At 44.3% G+C, this 8,150-nt stretch overlaps 1 non-coding gene across 1 annotated transcript; it reads left to right on the forward strand.

Annotated features, from left to right (window-relative positions):
• The first annotated feature begins 5,307 nt into the window (after positions 1 to 5,307).
• LOC115638848 lies at positions 5,308 to 5,501 on the forward strand. Its single transcript, XR_003997535.1, has one exon. It is a non-coding gene; the product is annotated as a U2 spliceosomal RNA (small nuclear RNA).
• Positions 5,502 to 8,150: the final 2,649 nt, after the last annotated feature.

The following is an 8,150-nucleotide window of genomic DNA, read 5'->3' on the forward strand; positions in this document are numbered from 1 at the left end:
GACTGCTGAGCAGATGGATCAGACAAGACTGGCTCAGATTGTAAGAGAAACTCAGTATCAGAACCAGATTCTACTTCATCTCCGGCTAAGAGAACAACAGTAACTTTCCCCAAGCTGATAAAAGAGGTCAGAGAGGGGGAAGAAAGGCAGGCTGCCAGTGGGTTTTGGGAAGCCCAAACATCATAGCCAGCCTGTACAACACCACTGCAAATGGCCAGTGTACTGATGGTGAGCACCAGAGAGGAACTTGCCTAACAAATGCAGGTTCTGACAGAACTGATAGCTGAACTGCCCAGGAATAAGGAGCCTCAGGCTGTTGCAATGCAGAAGTCAGTATCTAGAGCCACCATCCCACGCAGGCAAAGGGGGAAAGGACAATTCTTCTGATACCAATGTGGTCAGGATGGGCACATTGTGGCCAAATGCCATAATGAAGAAAATCCCTCCTTAGTGTATGGAAAGCTGAGGATCAGTTGGGAGAGATCCAGTAACTGTCAGAGGGTCTGGGGATGGGGACAGGCCTGCGTGATTTGAAGATTCCCCCAGGAAAGACAGTTCAGCTGGGATTCCCTCAGGACTGATAGGGCCTCAAGCAGAGGTCATGGTGAGGATTGAAGGGGCGGAGTGTAAAGCCGTGCTTGACACTGGATCTCAAGTGACTATTATATTTCAGTCATTCTACCAACAGATGCTTAGGCACCTGCCTATACAGCCACTGACCGGCCTTGGTCAATGTGACCTCATCATGGATGAATACCCCTTCCAAGCGTAGGTCATAGTGCACCTGGAATTCCCAGAGGAGGTTGCTGGGGTAAGAGAAGAGGTAGACACAGCTGCCCTAATATGCCCTGACCCTAAAGGGACCTCTGATGTGTCTGTGCTGATAGGGACCGATTCCAGTTTCTTCAAGGTATTTGCAGATTATTGCAGATGATGGGCTGGGGACCAGTATGTGAAAACCTCTGAATAATCTTATCTGGGGATACTAACAAGAACAAATCTAAGACTAAGAACAAGGAGAGGTCTCCAAAGCCTCCTATGCAGAGACACTATGGTCCCTTTAAATCATTTGGGACATGGCGGGGATGAGAGATGTGAAAGGGCTTTTCAGGAAATCATTATTTGCCTGATTCATGTGCCAGTCCTAGTCCTTGCTGACCCAAACAAACCATTTATCCTGCATGCTGATGCCAGTTTGGAGGGTCTGGGAGCAGTCCTGTACCAGGAAGTGGAAGATAAATGTAAACCTGTAGCCTTTGCCAGCTGAGGACTGTCTGATAGCAAAACTCACTATCCCATCCACAAGCTGGAGTTCTTGGCCTTGAAATGGACCATCACTGAGAAATTTCGAGACTGCTTATGTGGTGCTCAGTTTCAAGTATGGACAGACAACAATCCACTGACTTACGTGTTAACAAGTGCTAAGCTGGATGCTACAGGGCAGAGATGGGTGGCCACTTTTGATAGCTGTGACTACAGCATTCAATACCAATGAGATGGTATAATACAGAGTGTGATTTGTTGGAACCACAAATTCTTGGCTGGGGAGAGGATGTAAGCAGAGTCAGTTTGAACTCTACCCTGACATCTGTTGGTGATCTGTTGTAAAGGACTTTTGGGGCTGATGTAATTTGCATGGTCACACCCACCCTGCATTGCACGTTTGCTTGTCCAAACTGTCACTCGGCTGCTGTGGGATCCCCAGTCTCTTTGTTATTAGGGCAGGAGTAATAAAGTGTAATTATACTGGTTATATGAATCAAGGACAGTAGAATGGTACTTGGCATTTCATGATTGAGGGACTAACCCTAACCTAAATCTCTCTCGCTAGACAAGGCACATGGATTCTAAAGCACAATGAGTTAAGAGAGATGGAGAATTAGTTGTAGGTGATAGTATGGGTCTATCTTAAAAACCCTTAGCACTGAGTTCTTTAATCTCTTTTTGGTGTAAAAACAGAGCTAATTTTGGCTCTGTTAGGTCTAAGCTAAGATTAGCTACAAATAGTTTCTTGATATATCCAAGGCAATGATGAAGTATCTTGTTGTTTTTAATCTTGAAATGAAAGCTTTATCTGTATCTCTGAAATTTTAAGGCAAAAATATTATCTCAATTGCATCCTTTTTATATCACTGAGCTATGTTCACTGATGCTTGGGTTTGAGTCTTAAACATATTTTTGGTAACTGGTTCTGTTCTCATGTACCCACTGAGAACTGCAAAAATATAGTTATCTGCAAAACCATTAGGGCTGGGGTGTGGTATTTAGCCACTGTTTTAATTCTGCAGATTAACTTCTAGACTTTAGGGGGCTGAGTAATTTGGGGGGCAAATAGCAGTGTTCCAAGCATCACTTCCCATGTTTTTTTCCTTATCTCTCAGAACAGTTGTGCTATGCCTTTTACCTGTCAATACAAAAAAGGGAATCTAGGTTAAAGCATATTACCAAGTACTACTACAACAATTCTCACATTCCAAAAATTTTGTCTTTACATACCAGAAACAGGAAGGATAGACCACTTAAACTAAGAAAAAAAAATATCTGTTCCTTCCATCCACAACATTTTGGGTTTTGGAACCCATAACTCTTAATGGCGAACACTTTAGGGGGGAGGGCAAAGCTCTCAGTCCTCAAATGCTAGGTACAGTTATTCTGTCCTTGATTTAAATAAACAGGATAACAACAATTTATTACTCCTGCCCCAATAACAAAGAGACTAGGAACCCCCACAGCATCAAAAAACTGTTTGGACAAGCACACCCATCATGCAATGTGGGATGGGTGTGACCATGCAAATAACATCACCTCCAAAAGACCTTTACAACAGATAACCAACAGATGTCATGGTAGAGTTCAAACTGACCCTGCTTAAACTAGATTGTCAAAAAGATTAAAAAAAAACATTGAACTTTACATTGCACCAAATGAGGGTGAGAAACATGGGGCTGGAATAGGAACTTGCTCTGTCCACCCCATGCATTGACCTGGTATTGCAGTGCCTCCAGGACCGGTGCTTCTCCTTCTGGGGCGAATCTTCTGGTTAGAAAAGCAGAAAGAATTTTACTGTAATGATGCCCCTTTAGAGCAGATTTGTTCAAGTTGTTGAAAACAGGTTGGAAACCCTTGTCTTCTTTACAATAAAATGTTATGTTTTCTCAGGGTCTAATGTTTTGTGAGGCTGTTGATAGATATGTGAGGGTCTTTGTCTTGCTAGAAGATTGTTTAAGGAGCTGGGATCCTTTTTTTCTGCGGTGAGTCTTTTCAACCGTTAGTATGAGAGATAAAGGCTTTCCGGGCTGTTGGGGAGATGGTTGGTTAGTTGGTTGGTTGCACAGGCAGAGACGGCGCTGTTTAAAGCTGTTCCCGTGTATCAGGTCAGGTTAGCTGCAGCTCACTGAACCCCGAGGATCTGAGGTCAGCTACTTTATAGCAGAGGCAGACCAAGCAGCAGGTACAATGCTGGGTCGCACCCCGGCTTGCAGATAGAATCTCAATGACCGAGAGACTTTTTCCGTTGGACCATATGAACCAGAGCCGAAAGCTCACTGAATGTTAAATCTCACCAAATGAGGGTCAATCCAGTCTCATCATTGTATCCACTCATTATACTCCATGCCTGAACATAGCCATCATATGAACAACTTACCCTCCTATCTCAGTGTCTGCACGTTGACCCGTTAACCTTTGACTCCCAATCGGGGCTATTGCAGATGATGTATTCCTTATGCCACCTGATCTTAAACTGAATTTTGCACCCCCTCGATAATCTGTAACGTTATTCCCTGACCACCAGAAACTTCTACGCCTAAACTCTGTAGCGTACACTTTTTTTTTAAACATCATTTAAGTAAAATCAGAGGCTGTCAGGGACCTCAGGAGGTCCAACCACCTGCTCAACGTAGGACTTATCCCCCACTAAATCCCCACATGTCCTCCTCTGGGTGGGGTTGAGTTCGCAGTCCTGGGTTTAGCAGGCCAATGCTCTGGTCACTGAACTATCCTTCCCCCCTATGTTGACACTTGTTCAAGATCCCGGCACCTGCTCCTTTGCAAGGTGTGTGCGTCTGCTCCCGGTTTTAAGCCTGCTAACCCAGCGGGGGCCTGACTGCCCTGTGGCTTCCAGCCCGGCTCCCTCTGCCATGCGCCTGGGCGTCAGCGGGACTGTCTCAAGAGAGCAGCTTTCCCCCTCTCCTGCATTCTAATCTTCCCCCCAGCTGGGGAACGAGCAGGGGCAGCTCTGAGAAAAGTCTCCTTTGAGCACTGGAGGCGGGCGGGGAACTCTCATTTCCATACCCAGGGTGCATTGCGTGCAGTGAAGTGAGTCGCTCCTCAAGGGGCTGGTTTTGCTCCCAATGTCCCCGGTTCCAATGAGCCAATTTGGATTTAAATCGGTTCAGTTAAATTTCCTCTAAAAGGGAGAGGTTTAGTGGGGCTGTCAGTGTAGTCACTCCGCGTTGAGTGGAAGGCGCCTTTCCCCTGGCAGTGCTTCTTCAACTTGTTCTGGTTTTCCTTTGGATGGTATAAATTTTGTGTTCTCCCCTGCTTTCCTGCTCCTGAAAAGAGAAGAGCTTTTCCTGGAGAGTAATGTATATGATTTTCTATCCAATTTTCTGAGGTTGTTACCTTATGTAATGGAAAGAAAGCAGAACTGTGGTTGGACTTTTGCTCCTTGAACAGAGCGGTGGTATATGTTTCCTTGGCTAGCTGCTGCCTGTTTGTGGCTGTGAGGCAACCCTTAGCAATGATGGCAGGGGGACAGCTGTCTCTTCTATTCTGCAGTGCTGCTGCAATTTTTTGTTGTGCCCCTTCCCTACTGCAAACCAGGCAGGCAGGCTTGGTGGCCAATGGAAGTGGGTTGAGCCCAGGTTTCCTTTGGCAGATGCCTGGTTGAGAACTGGTGCTGTATCCTAGGCCTCCTTAGTCATCTCTTGTCTAAGCTGACCAGCCCTAATGTCTGTAGTCTCGTCTCATACCTTAGAAGCCTGCTATTTACCCCTTTCAGTTGTAAAAACGGACTATTGATTCCTACCTTTTCTTTCCTATCTGCTAACCGGTTACTGATCCATGAGAGGGAGGGGCTTGAGCCGTCTGGAGTAGCTCGTGACTGTGAGTGGCAACCTCAGGGCAGCCTGTTGAGAAGCAGAGCACAACCCCCAAATCAGTTGTGTGCTCTAGACTTAGATTTCACCAAGTGTCAGACTCTGGATGACTTGCCTTTTGACTTTTTAAACCAAAACCTTCTATTTGGGGATAATTTAAGCGTTCTATGCAGAGGACTAGAAATGTTTTTATTAACCTGTATTTTAGATCATTTTAACATTCGCTGGAATCAAAGTTTTAAATCTGTTCATATCACTTTAATAACTGATACTTCCTCTATCTCAGGACTAGCTATTAAACTGATTTTTTGGAATAGGGAGATGGAATAGCAGCTTCCTCCAGCCACTACACACAGTGCCCTGTCCTTGCGGCACTGAACTTCCAGGGGCAGTGGACGTCCCTATGGGGAGAATATCGTGGTTGAAGAGCAGCGAAGAAAAGTGGTGTTGTCTGTGTTCCCGTTTGGTTTGTATTGAGTATGGTTTTTGAGTCATTTGTAAATTTTTGGTCAGTTATTAGTTACATCTTATTATTAGGCCTCTGAGCTGAAAGGCTGCTCTTGCAGATTTTACTTTGATGTTGCAGATTTTACTTTGCGCACAGACTGGCTAACCTAGTAAGGAGGGCTTTAAACTAGGTTCGACGGGGACAGGTGAGCAAAGCCCACAGGTAAGTGGGGAACAAGACCTGGGAGATGGGTTGGAAACAGGAGGGAGCACGGGCTATAATGGCAGAGAGGAAGGAGGGTCAGGGCAAAGCTGGGAGGCAAGATCAAACCAGTATCTTAGATGCCTTTATACAAATGCAAGAAGTATGGGTAATAAGCAGGAAGAACTGGAAGTGCTAATAAATAAATACAACTATGACATTATTGGCATTACTGAAACTTGGTGGGATAATACAGACGACTGGAATGTTGGTGTGGATGAGTATAGTTTGCTCAGGAAGGATAGACAGGGGAAAAAGGGAGGAGGTGTTGCCTTATATATTAAAAATGTACACACTTGGACTGAGGTGGAGATGGACATAGGAGACGGAAGGGTGGAGAGTCTCTGGGTTAGGCTAAAAGGGGTAAAAAACACAGGTAATGTCGTGCTGGGAGTCTACTACAGGCCACCTAATCAGGCGGAAGAGGTGGATGAGGCTTTTTTCAAACAACTAACAAAATCATCCAAAGTCCAAGATTTGGTGGTGATGGGGGACTTCAACTATCCAGATATATGTTGGGAAAATAACACCGCGGGGCACAGACTATCCAATAAGTTCCTGGACTGCATTGCAGACAACTTTTTATTTCAGAAAGTTGAAAAAGCTACTAGGGGGGAAGCTGTTCTAGACTTGATTTTAACCAATAGGGAGGAACTTGTTGAGAATTTAAAAATAGAAGGAAGCTTGGGTGAAAGTGATCATGAAATCATAGAATTTGCAATTCTAAGGAAAGGTAGAAGGGAGTACAGCAGAATAGAGACAATGGATTTCAGGAAGGCGGATTTTGGTAAGCTCAGAGAGCTGATAGGCAAGGTCCCATGGGAATTAAGACTGAGGGGAAAAACAACTGAGGAAAGTTGGCAGTTTTTCAAAGGGACGCTATTAAGGGCCCAAAAGCAAGTTATTCCGATGGTTAGGAAAGATAGAAAATGTGGCAAAAGACCACCTTGGCTTACCCTTGAGATCTTGCGTGACCTACAAAATAAAAAGGCGTCATATAAAAAATGGAAACTAGGTCAGATCACGAAGGATGAATATAGGCAAATAACACAGGAATGCAGAGGCAAGATTAGAAAAGCAAAGGCACAAAATGAACTCAAACTAGCTATGGGAATAAAGGGAAACAAGAAGACTTTTTATCAATACATTAGAAGCAAGAGGAAGACTAAGGACAGGGTAGGCCCACTGCTCAATGAGGAGGGGGTAACAGTAACGGGAGACTTGGAAATGGCAGAGATGCTTAATGACTTCTTTGTTTCGGTCTTCACTGAGAAGTCTGAAGGAATGTCTAGTATAGTGAATGCTTACGGGAAGAGGGTAGGTTTAGAAGAGAAAATAAGGAAAGAGCAAGTAAAAAATCACTTAGAAAAGTTAGATGCCTGCAAGTCACCAGGGCCTGATGGAATGCATCCTAGAATACTCAAGGAGTTAATGGAAGAGGTATCTGAGCCTCTAGCTATTATCTTTGGGAAATCATGGGAGACGGGGGAGATTCCAGAAGACTGGAAGGGGGCAAATATAGTTCCCATCTATAAAAAGGGAAATAAAAACAACCTAGGAAACTACAGACCAGTTAGTTTAACTTCTGTGCCAGGGAAGATAATGGAGCAGGTAATCAAAGAAATCATCTGCAAACACTTGGAAGGTGGTAAGGTGATAGGGAATAGCCAGCATGGATTTGTAAAGAACAAATCATGTCAAACTAATCTGATAACGTTCTTTGATAGGATAACGAGCCTTGTGGATAAGGGAGAAGTGGTGGATGTGATATACCTAGACTTTAGTAAGGCATTTGATACAGTTTCGCATAATATTCTTATAGATAAGCTAGGAAAGTACAATTTAGATGGGGCTACTATAAGGTGGGTGCATAACTGGCTGGATAACCGTACTCAGAGAGTAGTTGTTAATGGCTCCCAATCCTGCTGGAAAGGTATAACAAGTGGGGTTCCGCAGGGGTCTGTTTTGGGACCGGTTCTGTTCAATATCTTCATCAACGATCTAGATGTTGGCATAGAAAGTACGCTTATTAAGTTTGCGGACGATACCAAACTGGGAGGGATTGCAACTGCTCTGGAGGACAGGGTCAAAATTCAAAATGATCTGGACAAATTGGAGAAATGGTCTGAGGTAAACAGGATGAAGTTCAATAAAGATAAATGCAAAGTGCTCCACTTAGGAAGGAACAATCAGTTTCACACATACAGAATGGGAAGAGACTGTCTAGGAAGGAGTATGGCAGAAAGAGATCTAGGGGTCATAGTGGACCACAAGCTTAATATGAGGCAACAGTGTGATACTGTTGCAAAAAAAGCAAACATGATTCTGGGATGCATTAACAG

Source organism: Gopherus evgoodei, chromosome 22, assembly GCF_007399415.2.
Source record: "Gopherus evgoodei ecotype Sinaloan lineage chromosome 22, rGopEvg1_v1.p, whole genome shotgun sequence".
In the NCBI taxonomy this organism is placed as follows: domain Eukaryota; kingdom Metazoa; phylum Chordata; order Testudines; family Testudinidae; genus Gopherus; species Gopherus evgoodei.